This window comes from Pimephales promelas, chromosome 5 (assembly GCF_988280905.1).
Source record: "Pimephales promelas chromosome 5, fPimPro1.hap1.1, whole genome shotgun sequence".
Lineage (NCBI taxonomy): Eukaryota > Metazoa > Chordata > Actinopteri > Cypriniformes > Leuciscidae > Pimephales > Pimephales promelas.
In genome coordinates, this window is record NC_142773.1 from 42,075,212 (window position 1) to 42,096,357 (window position 21,146).

Here is a 21,146-nt window from a genome sequence, read left to right on the forward strand (position 1 = left end):
TTTTTTTTTACGAGTTATACGATTATGAAAATTGACCATAGTTTTCCTTCAAAATTACAGCTAAAGTCGTAAAAGCATAAATTCAAATGGGATCTCCTTCAAACAGCTTCTGTCATTTTGCATAATTTTTGATAGTAACTTATTTTATCTTGTAATAATTTTACTAAATCCCTCCATTTTACTGCAGTTAAACTCCCGCAAGAGGGAAAAATGAGCATTTCCATTTGTGGCTGAATTAATTGTTCAATAGGCTTTATGCACAACTTACTTCCGCATTCTCTGTAAAACAGGTCGCATCGCTTCCGGTTCAGGTCTTTTGTATGTGCTTCATGAAATTTTTTGCGGTTTTACGCAAGATAACTTAAAAGGAGCGTGCAAAGATTAGCATAACCAATATCCCTCACATGTGCAGATTGATATTTAAACGTTTTATATTTTTTTATTCTTCACAGTAACGTTTAGATATTTAAAAGGAATAAAACGCCAATAACAAAGTGAACTAGTTAGGTTAGCTGATTACCTTAAATATCCATAGATATCGTAGTCAGTTCTTACGGCCGTTAACACTTTCTCTGACAAGCGGATGCGATGAGACCCGTTTTCCGGTTTGGTCACGTGACGCACGGCATAAAGCCTATTGTTCCGATCATAACAATAGCTGTGTTTCCATCCAAAGTTATGAATTTAACTTAATTGGAATAAAACATGGCATGAAATAATCACTTCCTGGGAAAAATCTGTAATAAAATTGGAAATTTGCAAATTTTCAGGACCCAAAATGCTGTAGTCGTGTAAACGGAAACATAGCTAACGATAATGATAACTACTAGATAATGTCAAGTGGATAATCTTAACAAAGTAGATCGGCAACAAAGAACTGACACTGTCCTTGAAAACTGCATTTTACACACACACAAACACGAAAAATATGGGATCATTTAACAAACACTGTATCTCATCAATGCATGATGATTTCATCCTCAAATGCCAAATCTAAACCTTCAGTTTCCAGACGCCAGAACATCCAAACACTCGAGGAGCTTCATAATGCTGAGATTGTTTATCGACGATGAGAAGAGTAAAGCAGGAATATATCCAGTGACAGACTGGATCTCGCCATGAGCAGTGTGTGTGTGTGTGTGTGTGTGTGAGAGAGAATGCCAACAGACTGTTAGAGGTTCACACACACTGCTCACGATCCTTCCGTCGAGTCCACGGAAACACAGCCATGACTCTCAGCTAAACCGCAGACTAACTGATGATGTATTTCATATTTCATGTATAGCCATATTTCATATTTCACAACAGTATTGAGAAGCAGAAAGAATAAAAGCAGAAAGAAAGCATGAATTACGGTATAGATCTATATCTGTGCGTCATTGCAGAATAACATTCGATTCGCGGGTTCGATTCACGAAAACTAACATGAGATTCAAACACTAAATCTTTATCATTCAACTGATATTCTATAAAGCCAAAACAATTATAGGAACATATGAACATACTGTATGATATCTAAATCTCACATATTTCTTATTCTGAACATTTGAAATTAAATGTGTTATTACTTTGACTGTAAAAAACAAAAGTGTGCTAGAGAATAGAAAATAAAATAATAATTGTAAAACATTTTATGCCTAAATCAGTAAATCAAGAAAAAAAATACTAGCATTTTGTTAATAGAAAAAAATAGTAAATTCTAAACATGCTTTCACATGTAAAGTTGACTTAAAATACAATATATATTATCCTTTTTGTTAGGAAAAAACAAGATTAATAATATGATTGTTCGCAGTTTAATGCTACTGTTTTCTTACAATACACTGATGTGGATGAAATATTATTTTATGATGAATATCTAATCAACAAAAGCAGATGACCATTAAAGATGCGAAATGTACTTTTAATATGGCAAAAATATCTAGGGCTGTCAAACGATTAATCACATCCAAAATAAAAGGTTTACATAATATATGTGGGTGCACCGTGTATAATTATTTTGTGTGTGTGTGTATATATATATATATATATATATATATATATATATATATATATACACACACACAAGCATTTATATTTAAGAAAAAAATATTATTTATATATAAAATATTTATATTTCTATATAATATAAATTGGATATAAATCTATAAACAGTATATACATGAAAATATTTCTTAAATATATACAAGCATGTCTGTATTTATATATATATATGTATAAAATAATTATACAAAGTGCACCAACATATATTATGTAAACACTTATTTTGGATGCAATTAATCGTTTGACAGCCCTAAAAATATCATATTATTATAAAAATGAAAATGTCGAATATGGTGCAAAAGTTCATTTATTTCAGTAATTCAACTTAAAAGGTGAAACTAATATATTATATAGACTCATTACATGCAAAGTGAGATATTTCAAGCCTTTATTTCTTATAATTGTGATGATTATGGCTTACAGATATGAAAAACTTTTCACAATATTCTAATTATGAAGTTGGCGTAATCATTTCTATAATCCATAATCATCACAATTATGACAAATAAAGGCTTGAAATATCTCACTTTGCATGTAACGAGTCTATATAATATATTAGTTTCATCTTTTAAGTTGAATTACTGAAATAAATAATGAACTTTTGTACGATATTCTCATTTTTCAATTATATTTAATTTTCTTCAGAAAAACAAAATACTGATCAAGTAGAGAAAGAGTACTGCAGCTCAGTGCAACCGTTTCTTTATGATTAATTGATTTTTGATCAAAAACATTTGTTAAGTGAATGTAAATCTGAGGTGTTTCACCCTATAGATGCAGCCAGCTTCTGTAAACCACTAGAGACGAGTGAACACATGATGAAAACAGCAGCAGAACCGGCGGCAGGTCAGGACACAACCTGTCCGAACACATTACAGTCAGTGTGTGATGAGAGCCTGAGGGAACCTGCCTCCATGTTAATGCAAACCTGCCTGAAACCAGCTGACCTTACAGGGGCGGTTCAGGATTTTGGACGTCGGGCCTCATTTCCAAGTTAGCCTGTGTGTTATTTATCAGTGGAGACAGTTTTCAAAAAAATGTCATCCAGTCGTTCCAGTTGGATAGTTTGCCGATGCTAGGCTAGTGCGAGTCAATGCTAACTGCTAGCCTGCCATTAAAAACAGTTTTACACACTCCACAGTTTACCAAAAGCAAATTATAACTATCACTAATTATAGTTATAATTATAAACTAGGGCTGTGCAAAAGTTAAATACAAAAAAAAAATGCGCTTAAATTCTATATATATATATATATGTAGGAATGATGTAAAATGTTTCTCCCAGCCTTAGGGGGGAGCTGTGTTCTATGAGCGTTTCACTGTGTGAGTTAGGCCTTCTTCACATGGGTGGAGCTGTTTTTAATTCAGTTCTATTTTCCTTGTGGAAAGGTAAGGAGGGTTTTTTGGTGTTCTCTGCCACATCTATTTAATTTCTTGAATTATATTGGCCATCCATGTCATTTTAGAAAATATATAACTGTTAAAGATGTTAACTAACATATATGTGCAGTTATTTGTGATGGATGGTTTTATATTTCTGATATTATTTAAAGAGTTGTAAATTCCATGTGGTGGGGTATATTTTTCTGTGTATTGTATGGTTATTATCATCTGTCTGAGTATTTTGGGTTTTGTTCTTTGTATTTTGGATGTATGTGACATTTGACATTTAATTGTCATATGGGGAAAGTTATTTTTTCCCAATCTTTGAGAATCCCCGTGATTTGATTGCTAATATAATTGCAGCTAAGGCTGTGCTGTTTTATTTTATAGTTTTGTATGCATTTTTATTTTTTAATATTGTTTACTAACAGTTCTATTTTCCTTGTGGAAAGATGTTGCGGTGTGCTTTGCACTGGCTGATGCAGAATAAGAGAGCCCAAAATAAAGTTGCTACCGTGATGACCACGATATTTGTGTCCTCCTCATTCAACACCATTTAAACACAACGCAGAGACATCTAGGGGAGCACACAGACGAAGAGGGTAACATCTTTGGTGCCGTGACCCGGATCGTTGGTTTCTACGTCAACGGAAGCAATCTGACAAATAAGAATTGTGAGTGAAAAAAAAAAAAAAAAAAAAAGAAACTTGTTTTAAAGTGACAGTGTTAAATAGATTGTTGAACTGAACTAAGTTTTGCATAAGGAGAATTATTTTTTTTTTTCTCCTTCTGTCTCTGAACTTTTGATATTGTGTTATATAAGAGTGTTAATTTATTGATTTGAGTAATACATTTGTGAACTGCTGTGTCTTTGGAAGCAATTAACTTTTTTTTGGTGTGTGCATTCAGGCGTTTAAATCTCTTGAAGTGGATATTTTTTTATTACTATTTTTTTTGCTCTTTCCCATTTACCTTAATTTATGATAATTTGCTGAGTGATTACAGGAAACATCAGATATATATACAACACATTCACTAACAGCATTAATTTACACTCAACTATTTTTTTTTCATATTTCTATATTATCAAACACTACACACAGTGTATTGCACACTACATACACATTGTGTATTGCATAGAAGAGGAAATTGAAAGAAGTCGAAGAGAAATGCAGGGGCTCCAGGAAACCACCCCTCATCGACCACCTCCTCATCCCCAAGTACCACCAAGGCAGCCCTTCCAGGCCACCCCATGGCTACCAGTAAAGCAGGACAAAATCCAACAGTATGAAATAAGCATGCCCGTCGATGTGAGTATTGAAACTGTATCACAGCAAAATGATGACTCCCAACAGTCTGTCAGGCCAAAGACTAGGCAGCTAGCTGTACATACGGAGAATGTGCCCCCCTCAGCAGTGAGCTGGCACCAGTTGGGCAGCACTTTTGTGCAACATCAGCCCTCAGCTCATGCCCAAGGCCCAGATAACCCATTCTTTGGACTTCCAACCCCCATGCCCATGTCTTCTGTGAGCCCACACCCATCTAATGTGCCTACTGTTTTGTCCCAAACTAACATTCATGACAATGTCACTACCATTCAGGCTTCACCACATGTGGCCAGCAGAATGCCAACTGGTTTGTCGTCTTCTCCAAATGACCCATACCTGCCCCCAGCGTTGACTGTGCCGCCTAAAACTTACATTCCTACTTGTCCAGGTATGATCCAGGCACCCAATATGTACACTTCTCCATATGGCCTGCAGTCTCCTTCTGCAATGGCTGTTTCACCCCAAACCAACTTTCCAGGTCATCCAACGGCCTCTCAGGTTCCTCCATCCTTCTGTTATGGTGTGCCAAATGCCATTTACTCAAAACCACCTGACACAGTCCAGCCCCCTGCACCTCCTGTCTTGTCTGGACCCAACTTTCTGCAGAAGACAGACTCTGTTCTAACACACCGAAATTACGATGATCGGCAGCGCACCTTAGATTCGCATTGTGCCGTTGTGTCATCCTCCTCCCCTCCTGGGTATGCTCCTATGACAGTGCCGGTGTCTCATGGTTCACATATGTATGCACAACAACCCATTTCAGTGCAAAGACCTCAGACTGCACCTCCGCATGTGGCTCATCAGCAAGATGTATACATTCCTTCTACTGGAATGACCACGCCACAGCCCAGCTTTACACAGACACATCAAGTTCGAAATGTGCAAGTGTTCAGCGGTGGCCCTGATTGCAGGATACTCATTGAAGACTGGATAAGAGATATGAAGTACCTCCTTGATGCTGGAGGAATGCCCGAGAATCTGTCCTTTTCTACTGTAGTGCGACATTTGAGTGGTGAAGCCAGGAGGCTAGTTCTGAATCTCCCTCCTAAAGAGCAGATTGCCAGCAGAGCATTTGAAGAACTACGAGCTGAGTATAGTGATATGCAGACGTCCCTGGACCCCTTAGCTGATTTCTATGAGAGATACCAGCGCCCTGGCGAATCAGCTTGTTCATACGCCATTGCTCTGGAGGCCACTTTACGTTCAGTGGAAGATGCTCAGTATGGAGGCCAACCTTTCCCAGACAGGGACGGAAAACTGACACGTCAGTTCATGAGAGGATTGAGTGATGAAGAGGTTTTTCACAGGATAGCTCCGATGAAGCCTAGACTTTTAAGTTTTCGTGAACTTCAAGCAGAGCTTCGTAACCTTGCTCGGGAGACAAGGAAGTTTCAGACACAGCCAAAGGCCAAAAAGACGTACACACAGGCACAGTTTACGACAGTGAGTGGAAACCTGAGTGGTGAAAAGCCGAGAACAGAAAAGGGAAATAGGCAGAACACAGACCTTACTGAACTCACAGCCATGGTGAAGAAACTGGTGAGCAGTCAAGAGGATCAGCTTAACAGATTGATGCAGCTGGAGGCTAAAGTTGGAGCATCACCACAGACTGTGTTTCCTCACACCCAGAGACCTCAAGAGAGTAGTGACACTGCAGTGAGGGGCGTAGTGTGCTATCGTTGTGGAAAACCGGGACACATTGCACGTCTGTGTCGGACAGTGATGACTGATGAAGCAACCCAAGCTGAAATTGGAGCAGAGTCCAGGAAGGATTTAAATGCTTAGGGCCTGTGGTTATCGGGGCAACTACAGGCATGCAACAGAGTCCCCAGCATCATGAAACGGGCAGGTCAAAACCAGCTGATACCCCGCTGGTGGGTCCCTGTAATGAAGGGGTGGTTGGAGTGAATGGAGAAATGTGTACGGCTCTCATTGACTCTGGCTCTCAAGTAACCACAATTACTGATGAGTTCTGGCGCCGGCATCCTGTCCTACGTTTTCAGGAATTGCAGCCATCAGACATCCCCATTGAAGGTGCCGCTGGTCAACCCGTATCTTATGTTGGTGTGCTTTGCATCAACCTTAAGTTTTTGGGAAGGGTCTACTCAAATGTTCCTGCTTTTGTTGTCCCTGTGACGGAGTACCGATCCAGTGTTCCATTGCTCATTGGGACTAATGTAATAAGGATCTCCAGAAATGACCTTCAAGCATCATATGGCAGAAAGTATCTGGCCAAAGTGAAGTTGACCAATCCTGAGTGGCACTCTGCAATGGTTGCTGTGAGTAAAAGTGAACCTGGTGGATCTACAGGTAAAGTTGGTCAAGTACAGTATGCTGGTCACAGAATAAGGATACCAGCTGGTAAGGAGCAGGATGTTATTGGCAGAGTTGTGGGTGGACCGAAGAAGACACAATATACAGTTCTAGTGGAGAGCCAGTCCTCCAAAAGGGTTCCAGAAGGCCTTATGGTTGCCAGGCTGCTTGCTAATGTTGAAAAAGGTTGTGTTCCCATCCGACTCTTAAATCTGTCTGGAAAGGAGGTTATTGTCAATCCGAAGACTCTGCTGGCAGATGCTTTCCTGGTTCAGAATGTCATTGAAGGGGATGAAAAGTGCCACATGCTGCGCCAAAACCAGGTCATGTGTTCGAGTCAGTGTGAGAATTCAGTGACAGCATCTTGTCAAAGTCAGCAGCAGACTACCAGTGTTGAGTCTGTTAATGGTATGACTTGTGGAGTTGATCTTAGTGCTGCAGCAGTGGAAGGTGAGGAGCAGTTGGCGTTGCTTCAGGATTTGCTGAGGAGAAATGCTGATGTCTTCTCCAAACACTCCATGGACTATGGACATACTACCACTGTGCAACATGAGATACCTCTGGTGGATTCTAAACCTTTCCGCCTCCCTTATCGCAAAATACCCCCCTCTCAGTACCAGGAAGTGAGGAAGGCCATTTCAGAGATGGAAGAAGCTGGAGTCATTCGGCCAAGCAAAAGTCCCTATGCATCCCCCATCGTTGTGGTTTCTAAAAAAGATGGCTCCCTGAGGATCTGCGTGGACTACAGGAAACTGAATTCCTGCAGTACCAGAGACGCTTTTCCACTACCAAGGATAGAGGAGGCATTGGAGGCGCTGGGAAAGTCAAAGTTCTTCTCGACACTTGATCTCACGTCTGGTTACTGGCAAGTTGAGGTGGCTGAACATGACAAGCTCAAAACTGCTTTCAGCACCCCCATGGGGTTATATGAGGCCAACAGGATGCCGTTTGGTCTGCAGAACGCCCCCTCAACTTTCCAAAGATTGATGACCTGTTGCTTTGGTGATTTGAACTTTGAGAGCCTCCTTATCTACCTTGACGACCTAATTATCTTCTCTAGGACTTTTGAAGAGCATCTCGAGCGGTTGGAAGAAGTGTTCAGCCGGCTCCGCAAACATGGTCTGAAGCTGAAGCCTCAAAAGTGTAGTCTCCTAAGGAAGGAAGTTCAGTACCTGGGCCATGTGGTGTCTGCGGAGGGTATTCATACAGATCCTGAGAAGATAAGCAGAGTCAGAGACTGGAAGCGGCCGTCGAGTGTGAAGGAAGTGCTGGGGTTCGTTGGTTTCGCTGGGTACTACAGGCGCTTTATCAAGGGATATGCAACATTGGCGGCACCTCTGTATAGACTTACCTCTGGAGACCCAAAGAAGAAGAAAAGAGGGGTGAAAGGAACTTCTGGAACTGTGAAACCGTTTGAGTGGACAGATGAATGTGAGAGAGCGTTTGAAGTACTGAAGGAGAGACTAACTACAACACCAATTTTGGGCTACCCTGACTTCAACTTACCATTTCTACTACAAACGGATGCTTCTGGTGAGGGTCTTGGGGCAGTCCTTGCACAAGTTCAAGACGGTGTGGAAAAAGTAATTGCGTATGCAAGCCGAGGTTTGAGACCACCAGAAACCCGCTACCCCGCACATAAGTTAGAGTTTTTGGCTCTAAAGTGGGCTGTTACAGATAAGTTTTATGATCACCTTTATGGGCATAAATTTTCTGTGCTCACTGACAACAATCCACTTAAATATGTGATGAGTACAGCGAAGCTCGATGCCACAGGTCAGCGTTGGGTGTCACAGCTTGCCATGTTTGACTTTGACATAGAGTACAGACAAGGGAAGTCCAACTCTAATGCTGACGCACTCTCAAGGATGTCTAATCAAGAGGTCATAGAAACTCTTCAGTCCTGCCCACAGTGCATTTCCTCCACGCAGAAAGTCCAGTCCTGTGGAGATGAGTCAGGGAGGAAGGACGATGTTTGGGAGCATGAAGAGAGAACTATTGTATGCCAAGATGGAGAGTTTCTGGGCCAGGTTGATGAGCTAGCCAATCCATTTGATGGAGCGGGTACTGATGCGCTGCCTGCAATGACAAAGCTGGAGATCAGAGGATGTCAAAAAGAGGACCCTGTCATTGGGCCAGTCCTCCATTACAAGACACTAAACAAAAAGCCAAGACGTGGAGAAAGATTGGAAAAGGGAAAAGACGCAAGGCTTCTCTTAAAAGAGTGGAGGAGGCTGGTGGTCAATGATGGAATTCTTTACAGGCAAGTTAAGGATGTTCAGGGACGGTCAATTGCTCAGCTGGTCTTGCCAGAGAAAATGCGACTTTTGGCTAAAACAAGTCTTCATGACGACTCTGGTCATTTGGGATTTGAGCGTACTTTGAATCTGTTCCGGGAACGATTCTTTTGGCCAAGGATGCACTGTGAAATAAAGTCCTGGTGTGAGCAGTGTGAAAGATGTTGTCTGAGGAAAACTCCCACTGGAAATAGGGCTCCGCTGGTGAGCATTCACACTAGTGCCCCTATGGAACTCATCTGCATGGATTTCCTTGTCCTGGAGAAGTCTAAGGGAGGAATAGAGAACGTCCTGGTGGTCACCGATCATTTCTCAAGATTCGCCCAGGCTTACCCCACAAAAGACCAGAAGGCTGTCACTGTGGCAAGGGTGCTGTGGAAGAATTTCTTCTGCCGATTTGGTTTCCCAGCAAGACTCCATGCCGATCAAGGCAGAAATTTTGAGAGTACAGTAGTCAAGGAGTTGTGTAAGCTGACGGGGATTACAAGGACTCATACTAGCCCCTACCATCCCCAGGGAAATGGGACCACTGAGAGATTTAATAGAACTCTGATGAATATGTTGGGCACACTTGATCCTGATAAAAAACAGAAATGGCATGAATACCTTGATGCACTGACACATGCTTACAATTGCACTCAACACGATTCGACTGGGTTCTCCCCATACTTCTTGATGTATGGCAGACATCCACGACTGCCTGTTGATCTCCTTTTTGGCCTGTCAACAGCAAGAGAACCATGCGAGTACAGTGAATATGTTCAGACTCTGCATGAGTGCTTGACCTATGCTTATGAAGAAGCAGACCGAATGTCGAGGCATGCTAAGGATCTTCAGAAAAAGCACTATGACAAGAAAGCCAGAAGCCAAATGTTCCAACCGGGCGACAGAGTGATGGTGAAAGTGTGTTATGTCGAGGGGAAACAGAAGCTAGCTGATAGGTGGGAACCATGTCCGTATATTGTGGTGAAGAAACAGCCAGGAATTCCAGTGTATGTGGTTCGTCAAGAAGATGGTGACCGGGAAAGAATCATCCACCGAAATCTTCTGTCCCAGTGCATGTTTTTCCCGATGAGCCCCAAGTGCTTTGTACGAGAAGAGCCTGACATGGAGGAAGTGTCTGGAATGGACTCAAGTATTTCAGAAGAAGAGGAAGTAATGGAGACAATTGAAAGTGGAGACAGTGGTACTATTACCCAGTTTAGTGTGGAATGGCCAGATGTTCTGGGCGAAGAGCATGAACAGAATGGAAGTCAATTGAAAGAGACCGTGAGTGAAAAGGAGGAGCATGAAGACCAGACGTCGTTAGAAGTCTCCAGTCCTGAGCGGCCAGAGAGGAGATATCCTGAGCGGAAAAGACGCCCTCCAAATAGACTCTCCTTGGAGATGCATGTCCTCCAAAGTGAGATTGACAAGGAGAAGGTGGAGAGAGGAAGGAAATTGTGGGAAAAGGCTAAAGCGAAGAAGCAGCTCTACTTTAGCAATACAAACACACATACACACCCCACCCAGACACATCAAAGTTAATCTTAAGATTTAAACTGATTTAATTTTGTTTTTATTTTTAGTGATGACTGGGACGGCATCATTTAAAGAGGGGGTGGATGTAGGAATGATGTAAAATGTTTCTCCCAGCCTTAGGGGGGAGCTGTGTTCTATGAGCGTTTCACTGTGTGAGTTAGGCCTTCTTCACATGGGTGGAGCTGTTTTTAATTCAGTTCTATTTTCCTTGTGGAAAGGTAAGGAGGGTTTTTTGGTGTTCTCTGCCACATCTATTTAATTTCTTGAATTATATTGGCCATCCATGTCATTTTAGAAAATATATAACTGTTAAAGATGTTAACTAACATATATGTGCAGTTATTTGTGATGGATGGTTTTATATTTCTGATATTATTTAAAGAGTTGTAAATTCCATGTGGTGGGGTATATTTTTCTGTGTATTGTATGGTTATTATCATCTGTCTGAGTATTTTGGGTTTTGTTCTTTGTATTTTGGATGTATGTGACATTTGACATTTAATTGTCATATGGGGAAAGTTATTTTTTCCCAATCTTTGAGAATCCCCGTGATTTGATTGCTAATATAATTGCAGCTAAGGCTGTGCTGTTTTATTTTATAGTTTTGTATGCATTTTTATTTTTTAATATTGTTTACTAACAGTTCTATTTTCCTTGTGGAAAGATGTTGCGGTGTGCTTTGCACTGGCTGATGCAGAATAAGAGAGCCCAAAATAAAGTTGCTACCGTGATGACCACGATATTTGTGTCCTCCTCATTCAACACCATTTAAACACAACGCAGAGACATCTAGGGGAGCACACAGACGAAGAGGGTTACATATATATATATATATATATATAAATACATAATCTATATTATATAAATATAAATATTTTATATATGAATAACACATTTTCTTAAATATATGCATGCATGTGTGTGTATTTATATATACAGCACACACAAATATATTATGTAAACACAGACTTTTATTTTGGATGCGATTATTCGCAATTAATTTTTGCACAGCCCTATTATAAACTAATTATAACTATAATTATAAAGCAAACATTATAACGCATTTTAACGGCAGACTATCGATAAATAACACACAGGCTAACTTGGAAATGAGGCTCGATGTTCAAAATCCTGAACCGCCCCTTTAATAAGCGAGACATTACAGTTCGTCTACAATCTACATCAACGTGGTTCTGCTTAACGTACAACACACAACCACTTCAGAAATCATGCTAGTTCATTTATATTTCAATTACATAAAACACTGTCGCCTTGAACGATCATATTCGCACAGCTTTTGGTTTGGTTCTCCGGAGAACGGGACAAATGTCCCCCCGGCGCTGGAGGCAATCAATTAAAAAGATGCTTTATGCACATATAATAACTGATGAGAGGCTCGCGGCGACACAGAGGAGATAATGAACCGAGCGAATGTCCGTCAGTGCATTCATCTCAGAGAAGTGTGTACAAAAATATCCTCAAACTGAGAGAAAAAACAAGGAAGAAACATACACACATTAAAAGGTGAAAAGGAAGTGTGACTTGTCTTCTTTGTTTCTTTTGACAATAATGAGATTAGGAGAGAGAGCAAATGAATTTTGCTCCAATTTTGCTCCACAAATGATTATGGCTTACAGATATGAAAACACCAAATTCATAATTAGAATATTGTGAAAAAGTTTTCATATCTATAACCCATAATCATCACAATTATAACAAATAAATGCTTGAAATATCTCACTTTGCATGTAATGAGTCTATATAATATATTAGTTTCACCTTTTAAGTTGAATTACTGGAATTAATGAACTTTTGCACAATATTCACCATATTTTTTGAGTTTCACCCATTGTTTAGGATTCTTCTCATGAGCAATTAATATTTTTTTTACTTTTCAGTGTGAGTTAAATCTCTTTATTTGACCATTTTTACCTGTAAAACAAAATATTAACCTAAATATATGGCGTTTTTCACTTCCAGGCTTTCTTAACAACTATATATCACTTATAAATGATTAAATACAAAATTAATAGAAGTTATTAAGATTGATATGGTTTGAAACGTAAAAATGTGCGTGGAAATTTGTTTTATCCTGTCAGTCCTCCTCATCAACAAGAATACTTGTTAATAATATGATTTTTGGCAGTTTTACAATAAATTTGCAGTTGCCAAAAAATAACTGCTAGAAAATATTATATATATATATATATATATATATATATATATATATATATATATATATAAGTGAGTGTATAATATATACATATTTAATTTTCTTCAGGAAAGCAAAAATACTGATCATGTAGAGAAAGATTATTGTAGCTCAGTGCTAAAAAAAAAAAAGTGTGTACAAAAACATCCTTGTTTCAAAACATGTATGAAAACTCATATCAATGGAACACACATCATAAACGCACTTGAGGAACAGCCTCGAAAGACCAAAAACCCCAAACTAAAGAGTCATGGCAGCTCAAAAACAGTTTCTGATAGACTTTACGCACTGAAATCTCCCGTATGAAAGAATAAAAGTCAGAAACACACACCTCAGATGTCATAGGAATCCCTACGGCTGCGGTTTGCGTGGCTGGTTTCTATTTGGAGCGGGATCAGTCCTGAGAGGAGCACGCTCAATTGGATTGACAGGAGGAATAATCTGATGCCCTGAGGATCTCTGGTCACCTGTGCCGGCCGATGGCCAATGAGAGGGCAGAGATTACGCCCAGCGAGGATCACAGCAGGAAAAGCCTGTGCCAAGGGCGAGGGCACGAGCAGCGGACAGACCGAAAACACGACCGGAAACAGCGTCTCTAACTCTCACCATCTCTGACTTTATACACACAAGGACATCTGATGGATGGATAGACAGACAGACAGACAGACAGACAGACAGACAGAAGGGTAGATAGATAGATAGATAGATAGATAGATAGATAGATAGAACGGCAGATAGATAGATAGATAGATAGATAGATAGATAGATAGATAGATAGATAGATAGATAGATAGATAGATAGATAGATAGATAGATAGATAGATAGATAGATAAAACGGCAGGTAGATAGATAGATAGATAGATAGATAGATAGATAGATAGATAGATAAAACGGCAGATAGATAGATAGATAGATAGATAGATAGATAGATAGATAGATAGATAGATAGATAGATAGATAGATAGATAGATAGATAGATAGATAGATAGATAGATAGATAGATAGATAGATAGATAGATAGATAAAACGGCAGATAGATAGATAGATGGATGGATAGATAGATAAAATGGCAGATAGATATAGACAGACAGACAGACAGATAGATAGATAGATAGATAGATAGATAGATAGATAGATAGATAGATAGATAGATAGATAGATAGATAGATAGATAGATAGATAGATAGATAAAATGGCAGATAAATAGATAGATGGATAGATGGATAGATGGATAGATGGATAGATAGATAGATAGATGTGTTTTTCCTCAAACTTTTTGGAAGTGGGAAAGTAACCAGACTGGAATGTTCCACCAGTGATAATCTCGTCACCGTCAGACTGTATTGGGCTTTGATGGGATTAGGGTCAGGGCAATAAAAACACACACACACACACACACACACACACACACCTTATGAAACCTATGAAAGTTATCAAATGTCTAACCCTAACTCTAATTATGGAAGCTTGTTTCCGCCACAGAATGGGAAAAAAGGTTAAAAAAAAAAAAGGTAATCGCGCCTTTTTATCTCACAATTCAGAGTTTTTTTTCTTACAATTGCGAGTTTACATCTCGCGATTCTGACTTACTTCTCAGAATTGCAAGATATAGTCAGAATTGCGTGATACAAAGTCAGAATTGTCGAGATATAAACTATTTTGAGTGGAAAAAGTTAGTATTTTGATGTAAACTCGCAATTGTGAGAAAGAAAGTCAGAATTGTGAGATAAAAAGTCTCAATTCTGTTTTTTTCCTCACAATTGCGACTTCATATCTTGCAATTGTGACTTAATTTCTCACAATTCTGATTTCATATCTAACAATTAAGTTGCAATTATTTTCTTTATTCAGTGGCGGAAACAAGCTTCCAAAGCCAAGACACCAAAATCTGCAGTCAAAACTCAAACATTTAGCATCTAATTCATCTAATATAATGATCTGACCTGCTATTTTGTACTCTTGTGCCTCCACAGGAAGTTTAGGAGACAGTTGATAATTAAAATAAGCTTAACTGAATCTCCAAAACAATGACACCTTCCTCTGAGGAAAAGCAGCTAAACCTTCTTCTGTCAGGGTGAGATGAGAACATTAACTACATCAGACGTGTCCGTGAAGTGTCCGTATCACTGCTAGTGTTTCTGTTCTCATGTCAGAGAGTTGGACTGGATGAGACGCTGATCTGCAGCAAAACTCAGCGGATTACGGCTGAGGAAATGCTAAATAAAGCTCTGGCATTTGGCTTCTGCCCTAGTGTTTACAACCGACAACCCGCGTCACGCTGTGACGAGAGGCTGATCGAACCGAACAAAGAGATCACAGAGATGCGTCATCCGAGGAGAATGTCTGCAACTCAACTTGCAACATGAACAGTAATTTTTGATTTAAGAAACAACCCTAGTAACCCCATAGTGATGCCCTAGCAACCACCCAGAACCCCATAATAACCCCCTAGTAATACCCTAGCAACCAAACAGAAAACCCTATCCACCCCAATAGCAAAGCACTGGCAACCACCCAAAGCACCCTAACAACACCCTAAATAGAAACCGCATAGTGATGCCCTAGCAACCAGCCAGAACACCATAGAAACCACCTAGCAATGCCCTAGGAATGTCAACAGAAAAGCCTAGCAACCCTTTAATAAAGCACTGGCAATCACCCAAAACACCCCAACAACACCCTAAATAGAAACCGCATAGTGATGCCCTAGCAACCACCGAGAACACCATAGAAACCCCTCAGCAATGCCCTAGACAACTCAACAGAAAAGCCTAGCAACTCCTTAATGAAGCACTGGCAATCACCCAAAACACCCTAACAACACCCTGGCAATAGTGATGCCCAAGCAACCAACCAGAACACCACAGAAACCCCCAATTAATGCCCTAGCAACCAAACAGAAAACCCTATCCACCCCAATAACAAAGCACTGGCAACCACCCAAAGCACCCTAACAACACCCTAAATAGAAACCGCATAGTGATGCCCTAGCAACCAGCCAGAACACCATAGAAACCACCTAGCAATGCCCTAGGAATGTCAACAGAAAAGCCTAGCAACCCTTTAATAAAGCACTGGCAATCACCCAAAACACCCCAACAACACACTAAATAGAAACCGCATAGTGATGCCCTAGCAACCACTGAGAACACCATAGAAACCCCTCAGCAATGCCCTAGACAACTCAACAGAAAAGCCTAGCAACTCCTTAATGAAGCACTGGCAATCACCCAAAACACCCTAACAACACCCTGGCAATAGTGATGCCCAAGCAACCAACCAGAACACCATAGAAACCCCCAAGCAATGCCCTAGCAACCAAACAGAAAACCCTAGCCACCCCAAATAACAAAGCACTGGTAACCTACCAAACCACCCTAAAAACACCCTGCCAACTGCATAGTGATGCCCTAGCAACCACCCAGAACACCATAGAAACCCCCTAGCAATGCCCTAGAATCCAAACAGAAATTCCTAGCAACACCTTAATGAATCACTGGCAACCACCCATAACACCCTAGAAACTGCATAGTGATGCCCTAGTAGTAACAATCTAGAATACCATAGAAACTATATAAAAATTCCCTAGCAACCAAACAGAAAATCCTGGCAAAACACTGGCAACCACTCAAAACACCCGAACAACACCCTGGCAACTGCATAGTGATGCCCTAGCAACCACCCAGAACCCCACAGAAACCCCCTAGCAACCAAACAGCCACCCCAATAACAAAGCACTAGCAACCACCCAAAGCACCCTAACAACACCCAAGAAACCAGGGGTTGCACCCTGAAAATGGGGTATTACAAAAATGAAAACCTGCAGCCTTGATTATTTTAATATTTAACTTCACTTTTAACTGTACTTTTCTTCTTACAATAAACATTCATTAAAAAGAGCACTTATATTCATATCTAGGCCAAAGAATACACCTTTAATCTCTAGCGTTTTTACACATTTCCCCCGTCTGATCCTGCGTCCCCACAGGTGCCTGCTGTCCTGTCCCATATAATCATCATCATCATCATCATCTCCCGAATGACCTTTTACTGAATGAGCAATCTGAGAAATGATTGTGTTCACTCGGGTCAGCGTTGCTCTGATTTCTCTGAGCGCTTCACGCGTCACGGCGGTCTCTCCACACGAATCCAATCCACTTAAAGGGTTAGTTCACCCAAAAATGAAAATTCTGTCAGTATTTACTCACCCTCATGTTGTTCCAAACCTCTATATGTTTATTTGTTTTGTTGCACACAAAGGAAGATATTTGGAAGAATGTTTTAATCAAACAGATCTCATTCCCTATTGACTACCATAGTATGTATTTTTTCCTACTATGGTAGTCAATGGGGAATGAGATCTGTTTGATTAAAACATTCTTTAATCAATTCTTTAATATTCTGGAACAACATGTGAGTGAGTAAATACTGACAGAATTTTCATTTTTGGGACAACATTCATTTTGTCTCATTTTTTCATTTTTCATCTTTAACAACATCAGCGGACCTCACAACTGTTACAGAGACACACAGACAATGGGCGATTTGATGACAAACATCGTCAGCACCTGTCTATCGTTAAAATCTTGCACAGACGTCACATTCTGGGCGGTAACCCGGATGAGCGGCCATTGTGGAATATGGAGGCACTCGGATGTAAACAACAGCATGGGTTGCACTCTTTTACTGTTTATGTACTACTGAACACATTGTTACAGTAAAAAACACAGAAAAACCGTGGTAGGTGCGAAATCATATAGAGAAGGCCTTACCAAGCAGGAGAGAGCGCAATATTTTGACAAACTAATATGTGGTAAAGGTCCGATTGTCAGTCCAAAAAGCACATGAAATCCGTTTCAAGCTACATCCATATGTGGTTTGAAATCCAATTCAAATAACAGGACATATGCCTCCGTCTGAACGATCGGATTTCGGGTGGTATGCGACTCTCACGCCAAAATAAAATAAAGTAAACGTCAGTGGTTGTTAGAGGAGACATGCTGCAAGCCGAAACAATGCTGTGTTGTTGCAAAGTGCCGGACGAGCAGAAAAATAGTATTTCTGTAACATATTTTGTAATCGACGCAGACAAGAGCGCGAAAAAAAGCTGCAACGTTACAGCATCCTACAGTTCTGCAGCACATCAGCCAAATTTGCGAGTCCATTCAGTTCAATGGCATTGTTTATGTCCCGTGCCTCCAAAATGGCCGACTTCCGGATTGATGACGCGTCATGAAAACCCTCGTTTATATTGCGGTGTGTAAATATATAACACTACTGATACTTCAGAGTGATGAAATGCATGAATGAGAATACAATTTGCGACGTGCTAGATGTTATATAAGCTCAATATCGTGACACAGTGTTTTTTTGGTCAGATGTGCATATTTTTATTTCTCTTAAAGTCCTCCCGTAGTGAGTAATTTTCTCCCTTGGAACTCATCTTTAATCACCAAAATGACATATTTAATCACACTCTAATCAATGCTGGGTTTGGGTCAAATACAGACAAATCCAAATGTTGGGTTAAAAATGTAACTTCAACTTTCACTTTCAACTGTATATTTTTGAATGACATTTTTAACCCAACATTTGGGTTTGTCCATATATGACCCAAATTTGGGTTGAAACAACCCAGCATTTTTTTTAGATCACCTTATCTGATCTCAACAGCTGGAGGAGTCTTTTCTTCACTCAGTTTAGTTACATAAGCCTTATGTAAAGACAGCAGCCTGTGGCGTCGACACACACACACACACACACACACACACACACACACACACACACACACACACACACACACGCTCACTGATGATGTGTCACACACTACAGGACAGAACTCAAAGACGACTGCGTTGGTTTCATCCCTTCAGTCCCACAGGAGCTCGAGCACATGTCAATCATATTTCATAACATAACTCCTCCTGAGTGCAATATGAGTGATTTACTGCACTTATCTCATCTTATGAAGTCAGAATACACACTGGAAACAAGACGGGGGAAACTCTTTATGATTAAGTTTTGGGGTCAAGGCATGTTATTTTAAAAGACATTAATGCTTTTATTCAGCAAGAATGCATTAAACTGATCAAAAGTGACAGTAAATACAATTAATGTTACTAAAGATTTCAAATAAATGCTGTTCTGCAGAACTTTTATTCATCAAACGATCCTGGTAAAATGTCTCACCGTTTCCATGAAAATATGAAGCAGCACAGCAGTGTTCACTGATAATAATAATCATAAATGTTATGATTATTATATTAGGGTCATGTGACACTAAAGACTGGAGTAATGATGCTGTGATAAAAGCGCTATATAAATGTAACAAATTATTATTATTATTTAAATGATTATACTGTGAATATTTGCATCCCTCACGAGCTCTTATATTTGAAGTGAGTGTGCATTAGATGTTTGTTAGTCCCTGTCGGGTCGTGTGTGTTTCTATAACACTCCGACACATGATCCGCTCGCAACTAAACACACAGCTCATGTTCAGATCACACACAATCAGAGACGGCTCATATGACCTGAACAAGTAATCACTCAAAATATTGATATTTATATAGACGCTTCACAAACTACGACTATGTCAACAAGCAGTACACATAACTTAATATCTGCTCCACAACTCCATTACTGACTTTAAGTAGCCTAAGTTTGCAACTACATTTCAACTTACTAGAGGTCTGGACCAAAAACACCCTAACAACACCCTGGCAATAGTGATGCCCAAGCAACCAACCAGAACACCACAGAAACCCCCAATTAATGCCCTAGCAACCAAACAGAAAACCCTATCCACCCCAATAACAAAGCACTGGCAACCACCCAAAGCACCCTAACAACACCCTAAATAGAAACCGCATAGTGATGCCCTAGCAACCAGCCAGAACACCATAGAAACCACCTAGCAATGCCCTAGGAATGTCAACAGAAAAGCCTAGCAACCCTTTAATAAAGCACTGGCAATCACCCAAAACACCCCAACAACACACTAAATAGAAACCGCATAGTGATGCCCTAGCAACCACTGAGAACACCATAGAAACCCCTCAGCAATGCCCTAGACAACTCAACAGAAAAGCCTAGCAACTCCTTAATGAAGCACTGGCAATCACCCAAAACACCCTAACAACACCCTGGCAATAGTGATGCCCAAGCAACCAACCAGAACACCATAGAAACCCCCAAGCAATGCCCTAGCAACCAAACAGAAAACCCTAGCCACCCCAAATAACAAAGCACTGGTAACCTACCAAACCACCCTAAAAACACCCTGCCAACTGCATAGTGATGCCCTAGCAACCACCCAGAACACCATAGAAACCCCCTAGCAATGCCCTAGAATCCAAACAGAAATTCCTAGCAACACCTTAATGAATCACTGGCAACCACCCATAACACCCTAGAAACTGCATAGTGATGCCCTAGTAGTAACAATCTAGAATACCATAGAAACTATATAAAAATTCCCTAGCAACCAAACAGAAAATCCTGGCAAAACACTGGCAACCACTCAAAACACCCGAACAACACCCTGGCAACTGCATAGTGATGCCCTAGCAACCACCCAGAACCCCACAGAAACCCCCTAGCAACCAAACAGCCACCCCAATAACAAAGCACTAGCAACCACCCAAAGCACCCTAACAACACCCAAGAAACCAGGGGTTGCACCCTGAAAATGGGGTATTACAAAAATGAAAACCTGCAGCCTTGATTATTTTAATATTTAACTTCACTTTTAACTGTACTTTTCTTCTTACAATAAACATTCATTAAAAAGAGCACTTATATTCATATCTAGGCCAAAGAATACACCTTTAATCTCTAGCGTTTTTACACATTTCCCCCGTCTGATCCTGCGTCCCCACAGGTGCCTGCTGTCCTGTCCCATATAATCATCATCATCATCATCATCTCCCGAATGACCTTTTACTGAATGAGCAATCTGAGAAATGATTGTGTTCACTCGGGTCAGCGTTGCTCTGATTTCTCTGAGCGCTTCACGCGTCACGGCGGTCTCTCCACACGAATCC

General features: G+C 40.3%; 1 protein-coding gene across 6 annotated transcripts in view; it reads right to left on the reverse strand.

The window, feature by feature from the left end:
* The window catches only part of pip5k1cb (phosphatidylinositol-4-phosphate 5-kinase, type I, gamma b), a 59,785-nt gene that overhangs the window by 30,093 nt on the left and 8,546 nt on the right, over positions 1-21,146 (reverse strand). Inside the window, exon 1 of one of the 6 annotated variants that reach the window (XM_089131573.1) lies at positions 17,874-18,289. The exons of 4 other annotated variants lie outside the window; for them this stretch is intronic. The gene's annotated coding sequence lies outside the window, so the exon portion shown is untranslated. Of the gene's footprint in view, positions 1-13,431; positions 13,573-17,873; positions 18,290-21,146 lie in introns of those variants that run through there. One more of the 6 variants, XM_089131575.1, reaches the window with a different exon arrangement.